This window comes from Acomys minous, assembly GCF_964271855.1.
Source record: "Acomys minous genome assembly, chromosome: 5".
In the NCBI taxonomy this organism is placed as follows: domain Eukaryota; kingdom Metazoa; phylum Chordata; class Mammalia; order Rodentia; family Muridae; genus Acomys; species Acomys minous.
The window spans coordinates 49,428,709-49,456,585 of NC_140494.1; the positions used below are offsets into that span (position 1 = coordinate 49,428,709).

Here is a 27,877-nt window from a genome sequence, read left to right on the forward strand (position 1 = left end):
ATGAATAAATTAATAAAATTTTTAAAAAGCATGACATAACAATTATCAGTATGAAGAAAGAACTACAGTACTGATAGGGATTGTGATGGTTTAGAAGACAGTATTTAAGAACACATGCTGGGGAAAATTTAAATCTAACAAATATACATTCACTATTTTAAAAAACTCACATCCTACACATGCCTTTTTGTCTGTTTTTGAAAGAAACATGTTTTTTACAATCAATATTAATGCAAATTCCAATATCTACACACTTACTATAACTTTCCATGTTCTGGGGAAGAGACACATTCATAATTTTAAAAATAACAAATATAAAGTAGATGATATTCCTTAGACAGTGATGGCCCTGGTGCTGAACTATTCAATCTGAGTTGAATTTATGGGAGCCATATGATGGAAGGAGAGAATTAAGCCCTTCAAGTTTTCCTCTGACTTCCACATGGTGGAACAGTGAGTGTGCATAAACATGAAAATACACATAGACACATGCACACAAAACATAAATGGAAAGGTGACAAAAATATATGTAATAATTCAATTTTCTGAATTTAGATGTTAAGAAGGTGGTCATTGAAGTTGTAAATGTTATAAATGTACGATACTATGGAGACAGTTGTTTCTTTCCTATTATACTGGCCCCTCCCCCCTGGCATCTTTACTAGTTTTTGACAATTCCAAGTATATTGGAGTTAAATTTGGAGATTTATAATTAGTGCTGAATGCCAACCTGTCTCTTGAATGTGCACAACTTAGATGAACAATGATCCTCTCAGGGTGTTCATGTTATTTCAATGCATATAACATCATATATGAGGCGACCTGTTGAAGTAGCCAAATTTGACCGTCACATGTTTATATGATCAAAATTTGTGGGGCTGGAGAAATGACTCTGTGTTTAAGTGTACTTACTAATTTTGTAGAAAACCCTGGTTTGGTTCCTGGCACATATGTGGCACGCAGTAACCTATCACTCAATATCCAGAGTGTCCATCAGGCACACAAGTGGTACATATGAATCAATAAAGGCAAAACACTCATACACATAAAACAAAATAAATACTTATAAAATCTGTACTTATACAATTGCTTCTTTAGATACTTTATAGGATAAATTTACCTGAAAATTTCTGAATGGATCATAGGACTTCACTGAACACAAAACAGAGAATCTTTATTTTAATAAGAGCAGCTTATTGTACTCATGACAGCATGTGTCACTGTCATTAAAGATAACTAATAAAAAGCAGAATTGATGTAGAATTTCAGTTGGTCTATCAGTATTAGTTTAGCAGAGGGAAGTTAGGATGAATTGTTAATGGAATGGATAGGTATTTTTATATCCAGAGCTTACAAGAGTTAGAATCAGGAAACAGAACTAAAGATTCCACGATGAAAGCATAGAGTGGAGTCTGGATTCGCCTTGACGCCTTGATAGACCTGAGACTTTTATATATTCTACAAGACTCCACTTAATACAGTCTTGTAAACAAAGAAAAACTGAACCCATGCCAGATGTACATGGAAACCCTGTAAAATATTTGAGTTCCAGATCTACTATTTTAAGAGGTGATGTATGGCCAGCTCTTGATTATATTTTCTGCATCCCATTTCTTATCATTCTTTACCAAATTTTACAGAAAGAAAAAAAAGCAGCCTTTCCATTTGTTCTTTATGTTGTGGTCTGGGTTCAAGTGCTATATCAGAACTGATGAAAAAGCAAGGACAGAGAGAAGCTTGCCCAAAGGAGTTGTGATTTCTCAAGAGTCTCCTCAGCAGGAATCTCACCTTGCTATGATAAGAGTTCAGAGAGGGAAACACAAGAATATTCTTTCCAAAATAAATAGTGAGCATCTTGGGAGTCTTCACCAACAACCAGAGGAGACATTGAGTGCTAGAGGTATAGCAATCTAGCCAAAGGGCCTCAGCCATCATAAAAGTATCATTTGATGGAGACATGATACAATTTTATTATCCTAGAACTAGTCATTTGAGGTGCCAGAGGTCTCTAATAAAAGTTGCTTCGATTCTTCTGGTAAACAGAGGTTTTTCTTAGCTTGAAATTATTAGAGACCCTTAGGGGCAAAGTTGAGACTGGGATCAGGGACAAAAATGAAGACAACTGGCAATGAGAGAGGTGGAAAGATTACTAAAAGAAGGCCAGGGAAGTATGAGGACTTATGTCATGCAGTTTCTATAATAAAGATAAAACCCACAGCCATTGTATGACTTACATAAAGCTGTCATTTTGCTAAGTATATCTGTTGTGTATTGTTATTATACAACATCCTAGTAGGTGGATAATTTTATCTGTGAGATACTGAAAAGGAAGGTAGGGAATTTAAAATCTAAAGAACAATGCCTAAAGAGAGAAGAATCATAAGTGGTAGAGGAAGATTGAAATTTCAGTTTGTTAAAATGAAAAGAAGTGCTCTTGTCAATTGATCCATGTGTCCTTTAAGGGTTTGTCCATAGTACTGGATATGCCATCACAGGAAAATAATTACTGTTTTTCTTAGAGAATTTTTTTCAGTAGACATTACATTTGGCACCTTTTGTAGTTTTTTTTCCATTTAATTCATGAAAAAATGAATATAATAATATAACTTATATATTTCAAGTGCACATAAGAAAGAAATCTTTGAACTTTGATTTCATTAACATCAAATGTGATACATACATAAATTTATTTTTCATATCCTTTGTGAAACAAAACATGTTTTGTGAATTTTCCTTCCTACTCATATTCTTCCCAGATGTAGCTCAGTATGAGGAAAACCTGGAGATAAAGTACTCAACTTTTTTCTCACTGCATAGCATTTACACACACATACATACACACACACACACACACATACAGACACACACACACATTCATCCATCCATAGAATACAGCATTATGTAATTAGAAATAACAAAAGAAATCTGTAAGCATCTTAATTACAGGTTCTAAACACCAAATTCCAGGGGATTTAAATAAGAACTTAAAAAAAAAAAAAAAAGACGAAGAACTACATGGTGTAATACAATATAGAAGAAACCACAGCGGAAAGTGTGTGTGTGTATGTGTGTGTGTGTATGTGTGTGTGTGTGTGTGTGTGTGTGTGTGTGTGTGATAATGTGAATATCTTATTGTGTGGATGTGTGTGTGTCCTTTTATTTAATTTTCTTTATGTCCAAGAGACAAATCAAGGTTTCCCTACTCCTATCTAACATAATATATTCCCATGGGCTTCAGTTATACCTGACAATACTGGCAACATGACTACACTGAATTTGTCTGAGGTAGATAGAGGAATGTATAAGGTGTTCAAGTTCCTCTTAGCTCTTTGAGTTGAAAATCTCCCACCTGCAGAGGGAATTGATAAATTTATTCAAACATGCAACCGGGGATTGAAACAACTTCTGAAACATCCCCAGATGCACTGTGGCCTCCCATCCCCCTCTCCAGGCAGCATCTTTTCTCTCTACCCCAATTAAAATCTCTGTAAGCTTGGGAAATTGATATAGCTCTGGATGAATTCCTCCCTCCCTTGAAAAATTTTATGTGATGGACATTGCATCTTTTCTCAAACGGTTTAAGTACAGTTCCAACTAGCCAATATCTAGACTAACTTCTAAACAGATCAGTGTCAGATATTCATAGAAAGATCCTCTGTGTCTTTTATGCTAGATACTTCTGCACTTATAGTTTCAGCCTGATGTAAGGCAAAGGGGTTTTGTCAGGTTTGCAGGAAGACATGTGATGTGTAACTTTGTGTAGCATGGCTTCCAATCCTTCTGTGCTTTATTTTATCTATCTTGGTGTTTATTGATTTTATGAAGGTCATGTTTTGGCTATGGGATATTATAGTATTTTGTCTTCTAGAACTATGTTATTATCATCAGCTTCCTAAAATACTACTGCAGAGTGAAATGTTTGGGACAGTAATTTCACTACTGTCTCCACTTTCTTTAAGGTGATCTCACAGACAATATTATAATTTTTAAAATGTATAAAGTTTCTCAGCAAGTATGGATTTTTCCTGATTTGTAGTTTGGATGCTATTTGCAGAATTCCTACATTCTTCTTAATTTCTTTTCACATTGATCTGTTTCCAATCAACCTGAAAACTATGAAAGATTCTTTGTGGTGCTTTTCAAATTAGTGAGAAAAATTCACTTATTAATAAGCAAATAAAATGAATATTAGCTCCCTCACAGAAAAATTAAAGTCAATCTCAACATTTTGTTTTAATAAATCTCTTACAACTACAACAAAGTTTCCAGAGAGACATTTAAAATAAGTGATTTTATATAAATCTTATATTGTATGTGTTCATACACAGACATTAATAGACATATAGGCACATGAACACACACACACACACACACACACACACACACACACACACACACACTACCGTCATTATTAGGGCACACTAGAAACCTTCCTCTTCTTAACCTTCTCTCTTTCAATACCTAACTTTATAAGAGTAAAATGCTTTTTATTTATTCTTTTCATTGTGCCATTACTTAATACACTTAACTAACAAGTTTGGAAATTATGTTTCAAATTTAATATCCATACAAACTGAGAATGCTTTACAACATGATGGACAGATGGTACCTATCTTATCTTACAATTGAAGAAAGAAATGTGTCTGCTCTTTTCTGAATTTATATTTTTATGGAGACATAACAAAAGCCTGAAACTGTTAATGACTATCAAGCTGTTTCAGTTCTGTAACATAGACTTAGTAACCTGGATATTAAACTTCCTCTATTTGTGTGATAGTTAATGACCTTGCCAGATTTAGGTGAGTAAATACTAGACTTCTGGAAATTCTATTTTCTATTTGTACATCACCTCAATGGCTCTGTCTGCTCTGTGTAGCAGATGATTGATTTCCACACTGATCTCAAGGCTGATTTTGAAGTTTTGTTTTCACTATTATAACAGTGTAGATAAGCATGTCTTTAATTTTGGAATTTCACTTGGGGATCAGACTGAATCTTGAATGTGAAAAGCAAGTAAAACACCACAAATGAGGTGTTTAAATGATTAAAACTGTGCAATAATATTTGTATATGGATTTGACATATGAATTTTGTCCTCCTAGGGTACATTCACAAAAATATAATTCAAATGATAAGGCATTAAGATGATAGAAACTACATAGACTTGATACCCTATGAGCATATAAAGGGGGAGGTAATCCCCCTCAGTCACAGTCAGGGGAGGGGAATAAGGGGAAATTGGGAGGGAGGGAAGAATGGGAGGATACAAGGGATGGGATAACCATTGAGATGTAACAAGAATAAATTAATAAAAAAAGGGAAAAAAGTCAAATGATAATTAAGATTAAATAAATCATGTGAATGTGGCCTGGGATTAAATTCTGGTGACTTTATCGGAAGATATGGAAGGAACAGAGTTAGCACACCCACAAGTGCTCTCTGTAATCTTAGGACCTAGGAATTTGATGAGAGAAGCCAGAACTAACTTCTCAAACTGGGCATCTAGAAGTGCAAGCCCAAATAAACTTATTTTATTTGTGGTATTAGCAACAAAAAGTAGACTACTATGTTTGGCAAACATAATTTCTTTGAAACGGGGGGGGGACAACAACAAAAGTGGCACTGGTTTTAAATTTTAGTTGCAATCAGAAGAAATGGAGTAAACAGTCTCTCAATAATCTCAGACAGTACTGTATTAAATGGGAAGTGATGAAGCTGTGTATAATATGAATCTAGGTTCTAGGAGATAGATAGATAGATAGATAGATAGATAGATAGATAGATAGATAGATAGATACAGAGAGAGAGACAGAGATGGGTGAGGGAAAGACAGACAGGAGACAGACAGAGACAGAGAGACAAAGACAGAGAGACAGAAAGAACAAATGTTTGAGAAAGTAGAGTATAACCAGGGTAGATACAGTTTTCTGGGTAAGTACACTTTCATATGAAAAAAACAGTGCATGCTATTTATTGCCTTGTTAATGCCTATATAATTCTATTACTGAAGCCCATTGAATATCTAATATTAAACTTTGTATGTTCTTAAGTTGTACACTTTCTCAGAGTACAGGGTCTTTACAAAACTGTTAGGAATCTTTCCAAGACAAATTCCACCAAAGATGGAATGAACCAATTTGATATTCAAAACTTTTAATCTTTCTGTATCTATTCACATAAAATCTTCACATTTCCTGAGTAATCTGTAACTACAAAAGAAGAAAGAAACGAAGAAAGAAAGGAAGGAAGAAAGAAAGAAAAAAAGAAAGAAAAAGAAAAACCAATGGAGGAAAGAGGAGCTGTGTCTACTGAGTCACCAGTGATAGGACACATGAAAAGTCACCGAAACCAGAGTGAGACAGACAGAGAAGGCTGTGGTCATGTTTTTCTGTCTTGAATGTGTTCAAGATTTGGGATAAAATAAGCTATCAACTTAAAGTACAATTTACTATTTTAATGAAAACAGTGTGACACCTTTATCACTTCATATAGAGAAATTTTGTGCTGAAATTTGGACAGGACTTCTCATTTATAAACCTCTAAATTGTAGCATATTTTAAACAGCGTTCTTCTATGAAATATTTTTTAAAAAAACAAAATAACTCAGCATCCAGGAAAGAAAATTTTCCTAATGCCTAACAATATTTCTTAGCAGACGTAGAAAGAAAACAACTGTGAGATATCAACCTAGTTTACTATTTTTGTCTATCATGAGCCATTACCACGTTATGGTTATAATATGTTCCTCTTTAGACAGTAGTCACAACATTTATCTTTGCATTATGCTCCTCTCTGCTTTTCAGATGTTTGCCTTTAGGGGCACTGATAAAACACACACACATATACACAAAGCCATTATATTTTTTGTGGGCCTGCATTAAAAATCACATCTCCTTCTGACAAGCTATTTAAAATGTCATTTTTGCCTTGTGAAGGCTTTTAGAAAAATCCAGAGACCTAGACCCAGGTGACCCAAACTGTGTTTCTGCAAGGATTGCAATTTCCTTTTGAGGATTACGGTTCCAGGGAAGATTGCTTCTAAATATCTGTGAGAGAATTTCGTTCCAGAATTAATGTTGTTGTTTGCTATATATTGATTTTTAGAGCATTTCACCTCATGCCATGTAGAAAACAAGTAATAAAATGCACTTTAATTATGTTAATATTCCGTGTAACTGTGCCATCATTCCTTAAGCTCAGAAGGCCAAAATGTATACATTCATTCTGTGCTTTTATTTACTGGGTCACAGGTACAGCCTTTTTCTATTGTTTGTACCATCAATTTCATTTTTCTAAAGATCATAAATACTAAAAATAAGAATGAATATAATTTTATGACACAAAATATTGTCTGGTTATGAAACAAGATGCCACGAAGTGGAGCTTTTAAAGATACTGGACTTATGACTTACAATATTCATGTTCATCCATTACAATTGGATGAGAAATGCTAGTATTACATGGATAGTGACATATTGGAATAAGTGACCTTTTCTCAATGTGTGTGAATAATTTCTATTGCTCATTTAAAGACAAGCTATATACTCAATCTATAAGGTAGATATATTTGTAATTCAACAAACAAATTTCATTGATTATAAACATGGTGGAAGTTTTGAATTAGTGTAATTATTACCAACTTCTAAATTTGTTGAAATTGTATAGAGATAACATGAGGGCGCGGTTAACATATTTTTTATAAATAGCAGCATTTAAATAGTCAAATCAGAAGGAACAGATACTCTCTGATGAATAAATGACTGCAGTATAGAGACAGTTTATATTTTCACCCAGTATTTCTGTATATATCTCTGGAAACATATAAATGAAGAAATTCAAAGCATGTCCATCAACACAGCAAGATCTTACAATTATTAAAAAAATGTGAAGGCTACTGTCATTCATGAAGAACAGGCATAAAGTCTGTTGTGAAGATTTACAAGAGGGTCTTTCCAATCCATTTTGATCATTAAGGGTATTCCATTGGTAAAAAGTCAAAGAAATAGGATAGAATAAATGAAGTTTTGAATTAAAAACAAAGATACTGACCGTGGCTAGGTCAAAGGCTGAAGAAGATAAGGCAAGAGAGGAGGGGACAGTCATCAGACCTTGCTTACTTTCTAAAGGGTAGGGCATATGGTTACATACTTATATTTGTATTTATATCAAACAATTCCCTGGAAATCACAGGCATTCTTTTATGGACAAGAACATTGTTGCAAAGTGGGCACAGGGCAAGTGACAGATGAAGGTGACATGAGCTATGGAGAGGTGAGGATAAAAATCTATATGAGAGGAATTTGGAATGCAGGACTGAAATGTCCATGTGTGTAATAGATACAAGTGAATGAGAATTGCTAAAATAAATTATGTTGGCTATATTTATAACCAGAGACAATGGGTAGAGTATAGTCTCTGTGTTGTTTACTCCTCGTTGTGAAGAAAAATAGGTAAAAAGATAAGGAGACAAAATAGAAATATGTATTGATACTGCTGGATCTCACACTCCCTCATTCCAGATACTCACATTCCTGATTTTTACAATCCTCATTCCTTCCTTTAAAAATATTCCAAATGCACTGTAGTCTCTCTTCCAGGTATCGGCTCTCTATCTGCAGTTACACCATGGCCTATTCTTCACAAAGTGTGTGGCTATGTAGGAGGGAACATTAACATGCAGTACTGAGAAATGTGAGGCAAAATGTAGGACAAAAAGAGAGTGTCATGTTTTAGAGGAAAGGATAAGAAAAATTGTGAAGAAGTTAGCTCACATATGTAATTTCAGTGAAAATCAAAAATGGCAGTGAGACAGGACTGCATAGAAGGGTTACAAGACTTCAAGAGCTTTTCTTTGTTCACGGTTTCTAATTACTTCTCATATAAGAGTCACTGGAAAAGACTTTGCCTCTTTGTCACTACCATGAAGCCGAGAAGAAACATGGCGTACAAGCCCCACCTACTGGATCATCAACCATCCTGGAAAGGCTGTTAGACTTGTATGCTCATGGACATGCAGGTAGGCTTAGCTCATATAGGTTCCTCTTGTAAAGCTTGAAAACTCTTTCTATGGGGCCTATATGTAGAAGGAGAGAATGACTGTATGCAGTTTTTAAGGAAACCATAACTACCCGGTAACATGTACAATACTCATACAAACATAAACAAATACATGTACACAATTGTGCATGTGCACATATGCACATGTGCACACACTCAACTAAATTAGTTTATAAAATATTGTAGTAAAGAAATACATTATCTGAAACTATGCCACAGAAATCCAAAATAAGAACACACAGAGAAAAAAAACCATGCTCTTTTGTATTGAAATTGCTTGTTGACAAAAGCAGAATCAGCATTTCTATATCAGCGTCACCTGGGAATAATTATAAATCCCAGCCACTGGGCTGCATTTCTTTGTGCGCTGATTTTTATATTGTTCCTAAGTGGTGCGGTGCTTCTTGAGTTTTTTCTCAACCTAATACATTAGTATAAAAGGAAGTAGACCCAAGAATCTGCTGGGATAGGTCACTATAAGTTTGTACATCAAAAATTATAAGGATATGTGACTTGGAATATGGAAAACAGTGTGTTGTATTTCTGAAAACTTTTTTTCTATGATTGCATAATTTTTTGCATCAATGGATAAGTAGATAGAATGCAACAAAGAATATCTTATCATCATTTACAATTAGAATATTCAAATCCTGTATAAAAACCTGAATGTATTCGTAGGTAGTTGATTCTACTTCAAAATGGATGGCATTTTTTCAAGATAGTCAAACTCTATTCATCATTCAAAATACAATAAAATTAACTTAATAAGAATGCTTCCCATCTGAACAAGGACTCAACATTATAGGCTCGTGAAAGTAGTCTATGCTCATACTTGTCCAAATAAAAATGAGTATTTATATATGCATTTTGACATAACCCTAGTTTGATTGTCGGAAATTTTTCTTACCCGGTAATCCAATCAGGTCGTGAATAACAACAGCCAAAATAGGGCTATGCTTTACCTTCTTTCAGAAATCTTTAGAAAGAATCAAAATAAAGGATTCAATTGCTATTTTAGTCTCTTTCCAAAGTAGGAAGCTTTCTCCAAATTGACTTTTAGATTACATTCCTTTAAGACACAGTCACTCACCAGTAGAAATCCAATGAAAGAAGGCGTATTTTCTTAAAATGCAAAGGTTCTTGTGTAAATACAGTCTGAGAAGCCAGATGCAGAAGATTATGTCTACCTTCTTTATTGCTGCCTGACGGACATAGTGATAATCTTCCCTAGATAAGTCAAGTGAAGGATGATTGCGAAGCTTACTCCTCACAGTAATAGTTTCAGAAAACCTGACAGATTATGAGTGAATTAGACCAATTACCTACTTCAGTTGTCACAACAAATCTATAGGAGAAAAACTCTAATTACAATCATTTCAAAAGACATCACAACAGAGCTTAGCTCCCTTGACTGACTTGTCCAAGGCCACAGAGCAAGGGCATGGCCTCAGTGGGTTCAGGCTTTACCCAGGTTACATGCAAAAGACGTACCTGTGGGTGTTGCATCATACTCTCCTACCTGTAGGCTACCAGGATGAAAGTGATAAAATTTTTAAAGTCAATTCAAAAAGATTTTCCTAATTTCAGGTGGTGAACTCGCACCGTGAATGAGAATAGTAAAATGAGACAACCTGGAAAGTTTCTCAGTGTTTTATAGCATGTCTAGCACAACATGTATGACATCAGAGACACATCACCCCTCCTCAAGGAAGCGCTTTTTCCTTCTTGCATTAGCCTTTACAGTAAACCAGAAATTCCATCTTCTTGAATGGTTTAATGTGATATTTTTCTTTCTAACAATCTTTTTTTATTAATTTATTCATATTACATCTCAATGGTTATCCCATCCCTTGTATCCTCCCATTCCTCCCTCCCTCCCATTTTCCCCTTACTCCCTTTCCCTATGACTGTGACTGAGGGGGACTTCCTCCACCTTTATATGCTCACAGTACAGGCATTTTATATATCATATCTCTGCCATCATTTTGGTTCTCAAGTTTAGCTCAGGCTCATCACATCATAACAAAGATGAAGCAATTTATATTTAAAGTCAATAATCCATATATCTGTTATCCCAAATGAGAGCATCTTTTATCTCATGGTTTTCTTGTAAACCAAGATGGTCAGTCACATTCACTTCCGGTCTAAAACACATAGGCCACCTAATTTTGATGGAAATATCTACACTTTTTACATGTATGCTACCACCTGCTTTTTCTGCAAAAACAATTCTCTAATTACTGCATTCACACTTTAGGAATAAGAGAATAACAGAAATTAATAGCTTTATACTTCATTTTCTGTCAGTTTACAGAATTGTAGGTTGGGGTATTTTTCAATCCAATAAAGCAAGGGTAATTAAAATTCTGCTTGTTGGCATAGATTCTCTGTCTCTGTTTCTCTTTGTCTCTCTGTCACTGTTTCTGCCTCTCTGTGTCTGAGTCTGTCTCTGTCTCTCTGTGTCTCTGTGTCTCTCTGTCTCTGTCTCTCTGTCTTTGTCTGTGTGTGTGTCTCTCTCTCTGTCTCTCTCTGTCTCTCTCTTTGTCTCTCCCCACCTCCGCTCTCTCTCTCTGCCCCGTGTATGTGTGTATGTGTGTGTGTGTGTGTGTGTGTGTGTGTGTGTGTGTATACTATATACACATATTCTTGTCTTTCTCAATGTTGTCAGACCATGTTGTACAATAAATAGTGCAATCTTTTTTAATTTAAAAAAATTTCCTTATGTGTGTAGTTGTCTGAATACTCTCTTAGTATATGTATGATACTATGTACCATATTCATGTGGAGGCCAAAGAACAGTGTAGAATCCACTGGAACTTTAACTAGAGAAGTTTGTGGGCTATTTGTCACAGATACTGGGAAGCAATTCTTGTTTTTGTTTGTTTGTTTTGTTGTTTGCAAGACTAGTTAGTTCCCTTATCTGCTTAGACATGTTTCCAGCATTTACAATCTAACTGTAATTACAATTGGCACAAAAGGTATTACCAAATATGGTAACCATACATCTAACTTACAGTTATCATTTTAGCACAACCTTGGATGTGGCAGTATTAACAATCCACATTAATATTAGTTTTACGTCAATCCTCCATTCTCATCATAAGATTGCTTTTTGTATAGAAATACAGGTACTGCTAAAATGTAAGCATTGTTTCTTCATATGAGAATATTTATATAAGTTTATAATGAGAAAATAAACATCTCTTTGCTATTATTCTTGTTTGTGTTCACTTCTCAAGTTCAATTCCAGATAGTATTTATATCAGTGTATAAGTATGTTTGTATGTGTGTGTGTGTGTGTGAGAGAGATAGATAGATAGATAGATAGAGAGAGAGAGAGAGAGAGAGAGAGAGAGAGAGAGACAGAGAGAGAGACAGAGAGAGACAGAGAGAGACAGAGAGAGACAGAGAGAGAGACAGAGAGAGAGAGACAGGCAGACAGACAGAGTGTTGGCTTTGAAATTAGGGACTCACTCATGTTAGAGAAAAGTTAAACTACTGAAATTTATTCAATGCCTAAAATTCATGAAGTTTTAATGTCTCTTTACTTTTAGGTACTGCTTTATTCCATGCAAATGGCACTTATGAAATACTTTCTAATGTGGAAGAAAAAAATGATAATTAAGTGAATGTAAATTGAGAATTGACAGAGCTCCTACATGTATTGTGACCTGTGGAATACTATAATAAGTTTGAGAAAAGTAAAATTAATGTTACTTAAGATAAATAGCTATTAACTTTCCTTTTAATTGTTTTTACAGTGATTAATTGTGAGTATATATGTGTATTCATGTGTGTGTACATGTGCCCATGCAGTGCTTCTATCTATATGTGAACATGCACATGTGCTTCAGTGCACATGTAGAAGTGACAAGACAGCATGTAGGAATCTTTTCTTTCATTATACCATTTGCAGTATGGGAATTGCACTCAGTTCCTTGGCCTTGGTGGCCAACACTTTAACCTGCTGAGTCATATTGAAGGCCTGAGCTGGTAATTTCCAATCACTCACAAGACTTTCTCCATTCCCTCATATGCTTCTATAATAAAATTTCAGAAAATAACAACAGCAGTATAAAATTCCTTTGGAAATACCCTTGCAAGTTAGGGCTTTACTTATTTTCATGTTTACAGATAAATAACATTAGGACACACTGTATGTAACCTTTGATGGCCATATGCTTGTTTGATCAGAATCTCTGATAAAATTTCATTGAGTCTGAAGTTACCTCCAGCTTGAACTTAGTATATGGGGTAGTCTAAAAGACAGAGTTGATGCTATCAATAAGAAGATGATTTAATATCAAATATTCTTCTTTGGTTTTTGTTTTTGTTGTTGTTGTTGTTGTTTTTGTTTTTGTTTTGTTTTGTTTTTTACCTTTTTGCACTTGTTTGCTTAAATGAATAGAAGGAAATAAAGCTACCTTGGGTAGTCACTACACTGAACACAATTTTCTGTGGTTATGTTTCAATCTTGGAAAGCCAACCTGTCCCAAACGAGATGGACATCCCAGAGCACAATAGAAACAGCAAATGTCTCCAGGCATTGACTGAAAACACAACTAGCAAGAACACAAGCTTATAATCCTTCTGCAAGTCTTTCATCCCTCAGTAGGATGCAGCAGCACCAGTGTTGACCTGAATAGCTCCCATGGGGATTGCAGAAGGATAGAAAATTAATACAAACTATGTTCTGATATCTCTATATTACTTCCAAGCTCAAGATACCCATGGGAGGAAAGTGGAGTCAACATTTGGGAAATATGAGTGCTCATCTTAGAAAAAACAGTTGGGATGCCATGATAAATATTATGCACAAAGCAGTTGCATATTTCATTTGCACCTTAATATTTCAGATCAGTTATTGAAAGTCATTAAAAACAATTATTGTATTGGCATGCAATTGTATTTTTAAATAGTGCATTTAATTATTTTTAAATGATGTTGTAGTAATTGACCCATAGAGTGGCAAGGTATGTAGGCAGTGTTTTCCCATGTTAAGAGTAATAATCAAGAGATATTCAGTAAATTTAGTAAACAAAATATGTTATCATGATCATATCAACCATAGTGTACAAACAACAAACAAGGCTATATTTACATGTGTAAACCAAAATAGAAAATGAAAAGTTTAACTAATTAATTAACTTTGAAAAAAGTTTTGCCAAGATCTTTCTAGATACTTTTCATAAATTGAAGGGAGTGGATACAGAAGAAATAAGATGAAATGTGTGTTTTATTGAAAGTCGGTGGATAATTGCCCTAAACTATGTGTGACCCGTTAACCTAGCCTCAATTCCCTATAGGAGGAGAGCAAAAATAACTTCAGAAATAAGATACCTAAAAGTGAAGATTCAACATATAACCTTAAATTACCTTTCTACAATTAAGCATTTCAGAAAGCAGTATTTTCTTTCTTTTAAAATCTATCTCATAAGAGATTTAATCTATCTTGTATAAGGTCTAGACATTATGTCAATAGAATAAGCAATCCTCCAGCTTGGTTTCTCTGAAGAAGTATATTAAACACAATAGCATTAAATTTCATCTCTTAGATGCACACTTTTGAACTCTTAGACACTGAGTCCTGCATCCTTACACCTAAAGTCAGTGCAGGGACCTTGTTAAAGTAGAGACTTGCACAGAATCTCAGAAATTATTTGCAAATGTATTTGCCACCAATTAAACGTAGAAACTTTCAAAATCCAATTTTATCCCTGACATCAAGGAATAACTTCAAGCAAAATCAAGTTACCTTGACACCCTGCAGGTCTCTAATCGATTATTAAAGAAGAAAAAGGCCACCCCCCCCCGCCCCGTTTCACATACTCTTTTATTTTCCTTTGATGAAAGGCAGAACTATCAGATTTAGTAAGGAAGCCTCTGAAATGTCATTATCCCCAAATGAAGGCTCCCATCCAGGACACTTGCTTGTAAAACTAAGCGTTTCCCTGCCATAGATAGCCACTTACTGCAGTGCAGAATGTCAGCGCAGACAGTAAGAACTTTCCGTGCAGAGATTCCGCGCGATGCAGCCAGTCAGGCGCAGCAGCACTTACCTTAATTGAAATGCTCTCCGTGATCAAGTGAGAAATCCTTCAGATCAACCGTGAACTGGTGGGGAGATCGAAGTTTTCAATCAACACCCACAGAGTGGCAGCGTGCTGAGCTCCTTTGCCTCTGTTTATGCCAAGCTCCTCGCTGTCTGAAGGGAGAAAAAGATCAGCTGAAATCCTTGGAGATTCCCAGTGAGTAAATGAGGACTGAGCGATGTTTTCTAGCGGGAGTTTCTCCGTGAGCTTGCACTGTTCGCAGGCTCCCTAACTGCTGTGATGGACGCCTGTCATGTCCCTGGAGCCAGGCGGTATTCATTGACCTGATTAGCAGGCAATGCTCCCTGCGTGCAGCAAAGCACGCGGAGGGGTTGTGGGTCTCTTGGGAATCAGAAAAAGAACCGAGGCCAATTGAGAAACTGATCTTGCCCAGTCTGATAGATAAAATACAACTATGACTATAATTTGTAGGGTGATTTGCCACAGTGTTAGCCATTGCAGGACTTCTGCAAATCTGCTTTCTCCAGCTGATTTCGCAAGATGTACTCGTATTAGCTATAAGGTGCACTCAATTACCAGACCGATCGCGCTGATTTGTAAGCCAAGCCTAAAGCTGAAACATGTTTAAAGCAACGTGATAAAAGAGATAGCTGCATTTGCCTTTGCCCTTAGCCTGCTACATATATCAACCTTTGTCTAACTAAGATGACTTTAAAGGTTTATTACAGCCCTCCAGAGGGCAACGCTCTGTCTTGTAAAAAGGTAGTATTCATACTAAATAAGCATATCGGACAGGTTTTTTTTTTTCTTTGCAGACACAAGCATACACACCAAGGCATGCAAAACAGAGCTCTGCTTCTGTACTGTTTCAAATAGCATTTCAAATTAACATCACATTTACAGAAAGGAGTACCCAGAGTACAGAAGGATCCATCACACCAAACAGAGACATCTCTTTTATTATCTGCTCAATGCTGATGGAATGAAAGAAACAGCAACAATGGTATTCTCATTCGAGGGACTAAGTACCAAGCAAGTGTTAAATGCCATGAGGTACCTTTACCTACCTGCTGCTCCTCCTCATCTATCTTGTACCCCTTCCCCCACTCCTCAGTATCCTCCACTGTCTTACACTCAAACTTACTAGGTCCCTGGAGAAAGCTAATGCACTGGAAAAGGTCACAGAACTGAACGTTGAAGCCCCAAATGGTTAATTTTTGACAGCTCTCACTTTTGCAGGAGAAAATTATGCAAATAACATAAAAAGAACAGATGAAAAAAGTCATTTGCATGTCTTGAGGGTGAGAAAATTCTCATTGCCAGAGAGGAAACTGACGACTGTCCTCTCACAATAATACTGTGTGACATATTCAGCATGCCTTCTCCATGTAGGTCTCAACTGGGACATATGGCATTCCCTTGGTGTTTGGAGAGAGAGAGAGAGAGAGAGAGAGAGAGAGAGAGAGAGAGAGAGAGAGAGAGAGAGAGAGAGAGATCTTTTGCATTGCAGTACTCACATGTATTTTAGCAAACTCCCAAATCCGTATAACAAAAAGTCCCAAACAATAGGGGAATTGTTTGTCTTGTACATACCAAGTAAACTTTCCTTTTTATTTGTCTCATTAATAGATTAACTCTGTGATGAAACTTCTTGCTGAAAGAGAACTGAAGGATGCTGCTGAATTCCTGTGGATAGGGCTGTGCTCCTACTGGGAGGCACAGATTCCTAGGGAGCCCCCAGAAGGAGGGACTCCTCAAGCCTCCCATGAAGAAGTCTGGTGCTCCCTCAACTGGTGGAGGGAGAGAGCTGAAGGTGAAAAACACTTGATCGATTCACTTCAGTAGAAGGAAACAACTTTTGCTACTCCTAAGCAGGAAGCACATTATCCAATTATAGACAGGCAGTGGAGGGCTCCAGCAGAAACGAGGCTCCTTAAATCGAAATTAATGCACCTTGCTCATAAATAGCAAACAGGAACCCACAGCTGCTAATTTCTTCGCAGACTTCCAGCTAGATTTTAACGGTGCACTTACAAGTGATAGGTGGCCACAGATCATGGCTCTGATGTGTAGTTTGTCATACAGTTACAGCGCTCTGTTACTATATATTGATTAAAGTCCCATCTTGAGCAACTTCACTTAGTGACCTCTTTCTAAAACTTTTAAAGCCTTAACACTGTTCTTCTTTTCCTGAACCCTGTCTTCCAGAAATTATTATTTTAAAAAAAGGAAGGCAGGTGTAGAAGAAACTGCCCTTGTGCCAGAGATGATGGTTTGACTGTGTATCTAACAGCCATGGTCCATGTATACACTAAGACTTCTCATTCTCAAATAAGTTCTTTTACTAACTGATTTCTGCAGACAACGTGTCTTCAGTATGTGTGATTCTATGGCAGACCACTAAGTGATTTTCTGTGACTATAAGAAGACAAACACTCTGCTGTGGGGAGAGTGCGGAGAGGTGTGAGCTATGTGGCAGCATGCGTGAAATGCTTGCCGCATCCCATGTGCTTCCTGCTCACTCCAGTTGTGACTCTTATGTATTAAGTATCAGGCTTTGCCCTGCTAACCACACTGTACCATCTTTTAATCATTTTTTTTACAGAAATCATGTATTTTTTTCTGATTGAGTGGTCAGAGAATAATTTTTAGAAGTCAATTCTCTCCTTCCACAATGTGGTTCTGGGGATCTAACTCCTGTGCTTGTACGTGGTCACAAACATCTTTACCATTGAGCCCAATATTATTTTGTTAAGTAAAGCATAGAGAATATAAAAAAAAATTGATCAATGCCAAAGAGTCAGTATATAGAAAATATAGAAGCAGAGGAGTTTACTGTAACTATAGAAATTTAGCGAATACTTATAACATTTCCAGTTTACAAAACAAAGGGATAGAAAAATTATTCTGGCATTTTTCTTACAATAAACACATTATTGCAATAGTTTTGCTTTTAATATATTAGGATACAGATTATCAGAAAATATAATTCAAATTAAGAGACTTGATACCCTCTGAGCATATAAAGGGGGAGGAAGTCCCCCTCAGTCACAGTCATAGGGGAGGGGAGTAAGGGGAAAAGGGGAGGGAGGAAGGAATGGGAGGATACAAGGGATGGGATAACCATTGGGATGTAATAAGAATAAGTTAATACAAAATTTCAAAAAAATAAAATAAACTAGCCTAAAGCTAAACTCCATCTAGCATCTCCTATATTTTTAAACTTCAGTAGCATATAGTATATCCGGTCAATGAAATATCTCAAGCTCATGTAATAGGCCAGTGAAGAGCGCAGAGCAACTGTAAGAGCCAGAAGAATAGGAAGTTTGTTTTGAATCAGTGTCTTCAAGACATGAAGGGAAACTATACTACCAAGTATCAAGCATATGGCTACCTAAACAAAACTAGAACCACACCAATAGACACGCCAGTATAGACTGTGAAATCTCCTAGGGCACCACCATAGATAGAGAGCTAAAGGCAATTAGCCACTACTAAGAGAGGGAGAATTACCCTTCCCCAGCGATAAACCTTCTAAGTGATTAATTGGTTATCTAATGCCAAGTGGTCAGCCTTAGAAACAAATACATACTTGAAACACAATATGGATCAGAAGTATGCTTGTGCATGTGTGCGTGTGTGTAAATGTTTCTATATTGCTGTATGTAAAAATAATTATTGAAGAATAAAGACCATGATTTGAGAGGGAGAAATAGGGACAGAGGAGGAGATGGGGGAATAAGTGTGAGGTGAGGTAATGTTACAATTTTCTAGTTTAAAAAACTGTTAAAGTTGAAAAGCACTATCATTTTGTTGGTCTACTCACATTCTCACATGTAATGATTCTTATATTAGAAAAGTGGGCATTTTGCCTGGCCCAACGTAAGAACACACCATGGGAGAGAACCAACCTCGGACACTATTAACCATATGCTGCTATACCTGCAGACAAGAGCCTAGCAGAATTGTCCTCTGAGAGGCTCCACCCAACAGTGCCTCAAAACAGATGCTGTGACTCACAGCCAAACACTGAGCTAAGCATAGAGAAAATAATGGAAAAGTGAGGGAAAGGAGAAAAGGACCTGGAGGTGACAGGAGCTTCAGAAAAAGACCAACACAGCCAACTAACCCGGGCCAGGGCACATGAGAAGAGCATTTGCTCTGTCCTGATGCAGTTTATTAGCTGGGGTGGTGGGTAGGGGGCTCCCCTTTTTCTGAGAAATAAGAGAGGAAGGACGGAAGCAAGGGAGGAAGGGTGGGACTGAATGGTGCGGAGGAATGGGGCTACCATTAGGAAGTAAAGCAAATAAATACACACACACACACACACACACACACACACACACACACACACACACACGGTTATTGTGTGGGTTGATGTACTCTTCCCTCCACCCGGAGTCTTGTCTAGTTAGAGGGTGTCTTCTTCAGTCCCCATACCCCCTCCTTCTAGGAGTCTCAGCCCAACAGAGCAAAGTAACCAGGGCCTAGAGGGGCCTTCAGATCTAAAGTACCAACCGAGGACCATGCATGTACTGGACCTAGGCCCTCTACATAGATGGGCAGCTCAGGCTACATGTGCGTCCACTAATAAGGAGGAGTAGGGATTGTCTCTGACACAGACTCAGTTGTCTTGCCTGGCAACAGGGAAAGAGGAGGAACTCAGTCCTGATGGGGCTCTTTGAACTGGGGTGGATGGGTAGGCAGCTCCACTTTTCTGAAATATAGGGGAGGGGTATGAGGAAAGGAGGGTGGAACTGGGAGGAGAGGAAGGAGAGGGCTACAACCAGGATGTAAAGTGAACAAATAAACAAATATTTTTTTTAAAATATTAAAAAAAGAAAACTGGGCACTTCAAAAATGTTTACTCATATATGCATTAACTAGGTCAAATTTAGGGTGAGTTTTACTGTTTACTTTCTCCAAAATGCATAATATAATAGCAAAAAGCAAAAGTATCATGGAGCTGAAAATGTCTAGATTGTTTAAGTTTTATCTAGAACCAGACTTAAATATAACCGCTTTGTCTTCTTTGAAATTGCTAGACATATTCATAAGATTTCAGAGAAATGTTGTGACCACAGTTTTTAAATATGTCTGATAAAAATTCTGTCTATAAAGAAATGATGATCACTAAAATTAATTCAGTCTTTAAGCTGCCAGTAAGTTTCTTACCTATTATCACATTTTATTCTTACAGGAATCTCAAAAAATAGGTTATCTCAAGTATATTTTATCATATTTCCATGACAGGAAAATGAGAAATAAAAAGGGCAAGTACTTGTCCTTTGGACTTTGATATTTGCTGAGAAACCCAATGGTCTCCTTTTCAGGAAAGTGTTATTGCTTCCCACTCTCTAGTAAACACTTTCATCTGAGTTGTGATGGAGTGAAAGGCATCAAATGGGTGTTCAATTACTCTTTTCCATTTATTTAGTTTTGTTCCAGCAATTAATGAAAGAAAAATTATCCTGAGCTCATTGGTGAGTTTACACTTGATGAGTATTTGGATTTTTGCTTAGATTTCTCACACACTTTACGTACAGCTGGAATATGCTAAGATAATTTTCAAAATGATGGTTTACAAGTCTTATGTTAAGCTTATATTTCCATATGACTTTATATTCCAATGTTACTTCCTTGTATTTTGTCAATATAATAATCACCTGGAAATAAAATCCAGGGCAATGGTGATGTTTTAAATATTAAAAAAAATCAAACAAATACATAATAACAACTGGCCATGTAGCATCAGCCACAAACTAGTACTATCAGAAAGATATATTCAGGTTACCTATAGATACTCATAGGTTATAGCAATTTATACTCCAGTCTAAACCACAGAGGCTGAATAGCTGTATTTACTAACATGTAAGGGATATTTTTCATATTATTGAGAACAACTTCCCTTATGTACACTCAAGAAATTGAGAAAAATAATGTAGCAGGGGGAAAACACTGAACATGATATTGGAAGTTTTGGATTATAGATAGATTTCTTCCCCTAACTGGCTTTATAATCTTCAGACACTTAAAAAGCTTACAGTTAATAATTTCACTAGCAAATGTGAGGAAATTAAAATATATTATCATTCACATTTCAGCCAGCTCCAAAATACATTATCTAACTAATAATTTGTGATATTCTTTCTACTGTCTGCAGAAATAATCAGGCAATCAAGAGCAAAAGGTTATACACCAACACATGTTTTCTCCCCTCTTTTACCTTTCTATGTCCCTCACAATTTAATTGTTTCATGCAATGAATAACATTATAATAAGAATATTTTGCTTTCATAGTTCAAAGTAATTTATGAATCAGACATGAGTTGCTGATATTATGTTGTGTATAGAGTATGTGAAAAAATCAAGGTTATTGGTGTTCTTTAACAATTTTTAAACAATTATATTTTTTTTCAAAAGGATTTAGGAAATTTTATCTGACTAAATCAATGCTTTGTTGTAGTTACTCAATTTGTTGTCATAGACAAAAAGCAAACAACAACAACAAACAAAGCAATGACCCTGAGGTCATTCTAATTAACATGATTAAGGATTAGCTTAAAACAGAACACATACATAAAGAATAATAGAAGTGTGTTTTAAATCAAATTTTTTACATTCATAATAAAATAATAAAAAGAATATTGAATCTTTAAAATGAAAAAGACTCTAAAGGGATATATTTTTCTTGGCGGTTTAAACTTGTTTTCTCACAATTATTATATTTTGTGTTTTTATTGATACTTATTAACTAAATAAAATGAAAACATGATATAACAATTTGAGAATAATATCTAGTATTAAATTCATTCAGATCCAGTGCAAATTGCAATGACTAAAAATAGTATTTCAAAGTACACACCATACACATTTTATCCTGGGTAATTAAAAAAGAAACTAAAGACCTGCACATTAGAATATATGAATGTATATTATTTACTATGAAAATGGGTTACCATTTTATTGTTCAGCGTGAATAACTATTTTGGAAGATGTAAAACCCAAAAAAATTGACTCTAATGTGGAAAGGTGTAGAGTGTAAATATGGTAACCAGTATCAGAAGAATCTTTTGCAGACAGTTTTCTTAGGGTACCAAAAAATCTTCATGGCCTGATTCCTTTTTTTAATAATCATATGAAGATGATGATGATGATGATGATGATGATGATGATGATGTTTTCAAAGACATGTTTTCTCTTTGTAGCCTTGGCTGCCCTGAAATCCCTTTGTAGACCAGCCTGGCCTTGAACTCACAGCAATTCACCTTCTCTTCTTCTCAGAGTGTTGGGATTACATGCCTGCACCACAATGCCCAGCAATATTATTATTTCTTAAAGTCAATACTATAATTATATGCCTATTAGATTTGTTAATCACAGTGAATAGCCAACAACTAGTATTACTAAATCCTGACAAAGAAGGGAAACACACCTACATCTCCAATGGTTGAGGAGAATGAAACTGAGGACATAAATTGAACTTATATTTTGGTAATTTATTAAGGAATTAAATATTTGGCAGTTGTGTGATGTAGCTGTCCCTCCTGAAGTCATCATTCCAAATAATACAAAGCATGTGTCTATACACACTCTTCTGCGCACAAGTGTTTATGTATTCATAATAGTTCAAAAACTGAATATTGTCTGTGTACTCATCAAGAGAGAAAATGAGCTGTAATACTGTTCTGGACTGGAAAACTGTTCTATAACACGCCAAGGCGGGGAAACTGGTTACATGATTGAAAACTGGATTATCATTTGATTAAGTCAGTGAGGAAGAGTCAGAAATAAGCATAACTACAAGAACCTATATTTATATAAATTGTCAAAACTATGTATAGTAATTCATTAGAAGAGACAGTGGGTAAGCGATTGACTCGATGATGATTATGCTTGAGTGGAAGATAAGAAAGGTACATAGAAACCTCTCTGGATGATGGAAGTTGTCAATATACTGCTTCTGGATATGGCTTTAAGGATATAAAATTCTTTTAAGACATATGTAATTTATAACTTTTTGTTGGGATATGTTGCCTGCCAGAAAATAAGGAAAATTGTCATTTATTCCTAGTTCATTATGAATAAAGCATCACAATAATTCAACTATTAGTATCTTATCATATTCATAATAATATAAAACTTCACGTCTTTACTTATTTTTTCTGATTTAGGCGGGGCATTAAAGTGTGTGTGTGTGTGTGTGTGTGTGTGTGTGTGTGTGTGTGTGTGTGTAAGTGCAATTGCCAAAGGAGGCAAGAAGAGGGTGCCAGATCCCTGGAGCTGCAGTACAACCAATTGTGATGTGCTCGGTATAGGTTGAGATCCAAACTCAGGTCCTGAGAAAAACAGCCTATTATCGTAACCACTGAACCATCTCTCCAGCCCTAATCATTTCCTATTTTCTAAGGAAACCTATGGAATAGGGAGTAAAATTGCCTGCTTTGTATTTCTAATGGTTCCTCCAATTGTACGAAGCATTCCCCATTGAATCACAGTTTAAGACAACTTTAAAGTTAATGTCCTATCGAGATAATAGTTCAGTAAAATTTTATATAGGGAAATAAATGCCATCTCAGAACAAACTGTAAGGGCAGTGAAATGCTTAATTTCTTCCTAATACATACATATATCATGGTCCATTTGTTCATAGCTTTTCCATACCATGTACTAAAATACCATCCTAGCACATGTTCAGCATCTATTCCACAGTGATATTATATTATAGAAACACAATTGTGCTTCCTGTGCCTCTAACTTAATTTGACAGGCTGTAAGATTAACATAACTTACATAGCATTATAAACTTGAGTTAGTTATAGAGTAGCTATCAAGTGATCTGTCTTATTCTTATTTACACGTAAATCTGTCTTATTCTTATTAATATAATAGGATGCTTTACTGAGACCTTGGATAACTCTAAAACCTCTACATGCCATGCTTCATCCTCCGTTCGCAGGCACTGACTGTAATGCCTAGTTTCTTCTGTCAACTTGCTCTTTTTCGTTACTTACAAAAATCCATAATCTGCTGCCACATCGTAGGGAATAGATATCTTTTATCTGCTTTGTTGACACTGCTTATGTATTAAAATAAGTTAAACCTCCACAATTACGTAAAGTTGCATGTAATTCAGGATATTGAGAAGAATGTGAAAATGCTTTCACTGTAGCAAACATCAAATAGACAGCAAGGACAGAACAGTGCTGGAGACAAAGGTTATTTGGTGGGTTACTTCCTAACACTAGCACAGCAGAATGGTACCTAGTAATCCTGTATCCGTGGGCTAATTGTGTAAACCAGACTTGCCTCTGTTTCTTCAGATGAAAACGAATGATAAAATGTGGTTAGGTAATTCGTAAGGAGTAACAATCATGATTGACCTTAGAGGTACATAGCTATAATGAGGAAATGAAAAAACCATGAGGTCTTCCTAGCTATGACTATAACAATAACCAGAAATTGAGGCTAATGAGGTAGCTGAGTGGGAAAAGTGCTGGCTGCAGAAGCCTGTTGCCCTGAGTTTCCTTCCCTAGATAGCAGGGTGTAAGACAGCAATTGCCAACAGATGTCCTCACACCTCCTCATGCAAACCATGGCAAATGCATGCACATATGCACAGGCATTGCACACATACAAACACACACACACGTGCGCGCGCACACATAATAAATAAAATATAAACAATAAGCACTCTAAGCACTGCATATAACACTAAAGGAAACTAAAATAGAGTTGTAAAGATTAAGTGTTATTTGGATATAGTAATAAGTAAACTACATATTATGCAATTTATGAATACAGAGAGACTCCTCTGTTTTAACTTTAATTATTTTACTGAAAATTTTGAATAGTGTACTATCCAAGGTTAGCAAGAATAATAAGAATACAATAAGAGTCTACATGGTAAAATCAGGGAACAATTCAATATTTTAACCAAATGCCAGGTGTTATGGACTATAACTTTAATCACAGCACTAAAAGGCAGGGAAACCCAGATCTCTGCGAGTTTAAGGTCAGCCTGGTCTACATAGTAACATCCATGCAGGCTAAGGAAAACCTGTCTAAAAAAATGTCTACAAACTTTTAAAAGATTATATATATTTGAAAGTGTATACATTTGTCTGTGTGGAGGAACGTAGACTAATTATAAAGATATTAATGAGAAAATACCATGTTTTCAGCAATTTCTTGTAATTGTGGCAAACTAAAAAAATCTAAATTAGTTTAATATTGTTAGGTATTAATATGAAAGTTTCATAAATGAATTACCTATTGCATATTATAAAACACATTTTACTTGAAAAAATGACTATATACCTGCATTAAAAATCTGGTTATATAATACATGTACACTAACTTTCTAAGAAAGTTAGACTTGGTTTTGAAAATTAACATGTGCCTAAGTATTTGCTAAGGAAAATGAAAGAAAGGATAATTAGTAATTTGAAATTTCTTTCCTTTCCAATAATATTTTGCCTTTTGTGGTTGCAAATAAACACCAAGGAAGAGGAACTCTTAGGGCAGAATATTGCAGGAAAATATGGATGTATCATTTCAAGTTAATGAATGCCTGCTTTGTGTGTGGTTTTGTAGATACTGCTTGTCCCACTGACAGTTTTAAATGTTGTTAACAATCATGACAATTCTTGATACTTGTGCTTCATTCCCAGTGACACCTATGCACAATACTCCATTTCCTTCCAAAAATAATGGGAAAAATAGAAAATAAGTTTTAATCCGAGAGGGAGTCTGGAGCTAGTGGAGAGTGGTTTGACTTTGAAGAATCCCTTGGCATTAATACAGCCATGTTTGAGCACAGTCTGGCAACTGTTGTTTCTACTCTGCCTGGTCTTACCTGTTACAGGGATGGAAACATACTGATACTTGTATCAGAACTAGATAAACGGTAGCATTTATTATTTCTTTTTTACATCTTTATCCCACATTTTTGGATGATACATGACATCCTCAATTTTATTACTCATAAATGTTAGTTTACTTCATAGCTATAACAATAAATGAGCATTTTATTTCTAAAACTACCTCACTTATAACTATCCATCATTCCCTAAAGTTTATCTGATCCAGTATTATTATATCATGTTAATGATCTGAAATGACAATATAATTATATAATTTTAATCCTTTATTTTTCCTCCCAGCAACTCCTCCCATGTACACTCTTTCTCTCACAAATTCATAAACCTCTTTTCTCTGATTCTTGATAATTATCCTAAATATAAAATATAGTCTGTTTAGTTCATATGTTATTTATATGTATAAGTTTTCATGGTTGATCATTTGGTATTGGACAAGGGATTGATGTGCTCTCTCCTGGTGAATACAATTTCCCCTGTTCTCAGAATCACTAAGTTTCCTGTGGTTCTGTGTCTAAAGTTGGTATCAACAGGATGCCCTCCTCCATTGGAAGAGCACCTATTTTCTGCCATCCTTGTTCTAGTCTTGTTTAGACAGTCATTATGGTGGCATTTTATGGGTGTAGGTCTATGACTATTCTGGAGTATGTAGTCTCACAACAGACTTCCTATTCCTCTTACTTTCACAGTCTTTCCACTCCACCCTTAGTCTAAGTAACAGGAGCTGTGTTTTTTTTTATGTATCCATTGGCACTGGTACTGTATGGTTACATGTCCTCTACATTTTGAGCATGTTGTGGTTTATGGTAATGGTGTCTCCCAACTGCAAAGTGAAGTTTCTGTGATGAGGGGTGAAAGATGTGCTTATCTGTGAGGATAAGGATAAATATTTAGAACAGGTTGTTAACTATGGTGCTTTAATGAAGTCACAGTTTTCGATCTTCTTCGAGATTGATGACCTAACTTAATCTGTGGTAAGTTGCTAGGATTTGAGTACTAGGCATGATTTCCATGTTGCTGATTAGAACAATCACCACCCATTTCATTGTCGAATTAGTAAAAAAATTTGTCATATTTTGTAAATAGAAGTGACTTTCCTTTCCTCACTTCCTCCTTTCCTTTTTCCATTCCTCCCTCCTACATTTCTTTCCTAGCTGCTTTTGATCTTTCCTTCCTCCCTCCTTCCCCCTTACCTCTTCCCTTCCTTCCTTCAATCTCCCTTCCTCACTCCCTCCTTTCTTTTTACCTTCCCCTTATGCTAGCTTCTTTCCTTCCTCCCAGTCAATATATGAAAGATCATTATCACATGTGGCTTAGTTTTGTTCAGGTGACTAATGTTTTTAGATCAACTTAGAAGTTAGTTCACTAGGACTTACAAGATTTCTAAATTAGACTATTGTATACTTCCACAATTAAAAGGTATTGATTTCTCTTTGCAGGCTTCCTAGGAAATAAACTTGAAAGTAATATTCCACCACTCACATGTCCCAAGATTTCCTACTGACAGTGGTCAAGAAGCATGCGGAGATGTATTGTATATTGACATATTAACAATTCTGTTATAAAAATCTTCAAAAAATAAGTAAAAAAATCTTCAATCACATTTAGTTTCTTGTTATATATAATGTAAAATTCTTTTGTGTAATCAAAATTTTTCTTTGGTACTCTTGTGAAACCAGCTGTAGTTAATTTAACTGAAGAAAACAGATCTCTACTTACCAAATTTAATTTTAAAAGCTCTTGATTTTGAAGTCCTGAGGCTTACCAGATATATTTTCTTGTCTTTAAGTAAAAAAATCCCATAATACTTTGATAACTCTGAGTGTTTAATGTAAACACTGGCTAAAAAATACTAAGAAAATATTGACTCAACAAATGATACTCTGC

The 27,877-nt window shown here is 35.7% G+C and overlaps 1 protein-coding gene and 1 long non-coding RNA gene across 10 annotated transcripts in view; one reads left to right on the forward strand and one right to left on the reverse strand.

Moving 5' to 3' along the window:
* CDH12 (cadherin 12) overlaps positions 1-27,877 on the reverse strand; it is a 1,018,075-nt gene that overhangs the window by 401,859 nt on the left and 588,339 nt on the right. For all 9 annotated transcript variants that reach the window (XM_084781268.1, XM_084781275.1, XM_084781271.1 and 6 more), the window contains one exon: positions 15,117-15,262. The gene's annotated coding sequence lies outside the window, so the exon portion shown is untranslated. The remainder of the gene's footprint in view (positions 1-15,116; positions 15,263-27,877) is intronic.
* On the forward strand, positions 15,168-27,518 carry LOC311597143. The gene is made up of 3 exons (XR_014779110.1): positions 15,168-15,305; positions 16,740-16,923; positions 27,430-27,518. It is a non-coding gene; the product is annotated as an uncharacterized lncRNA (long non-coding RNA).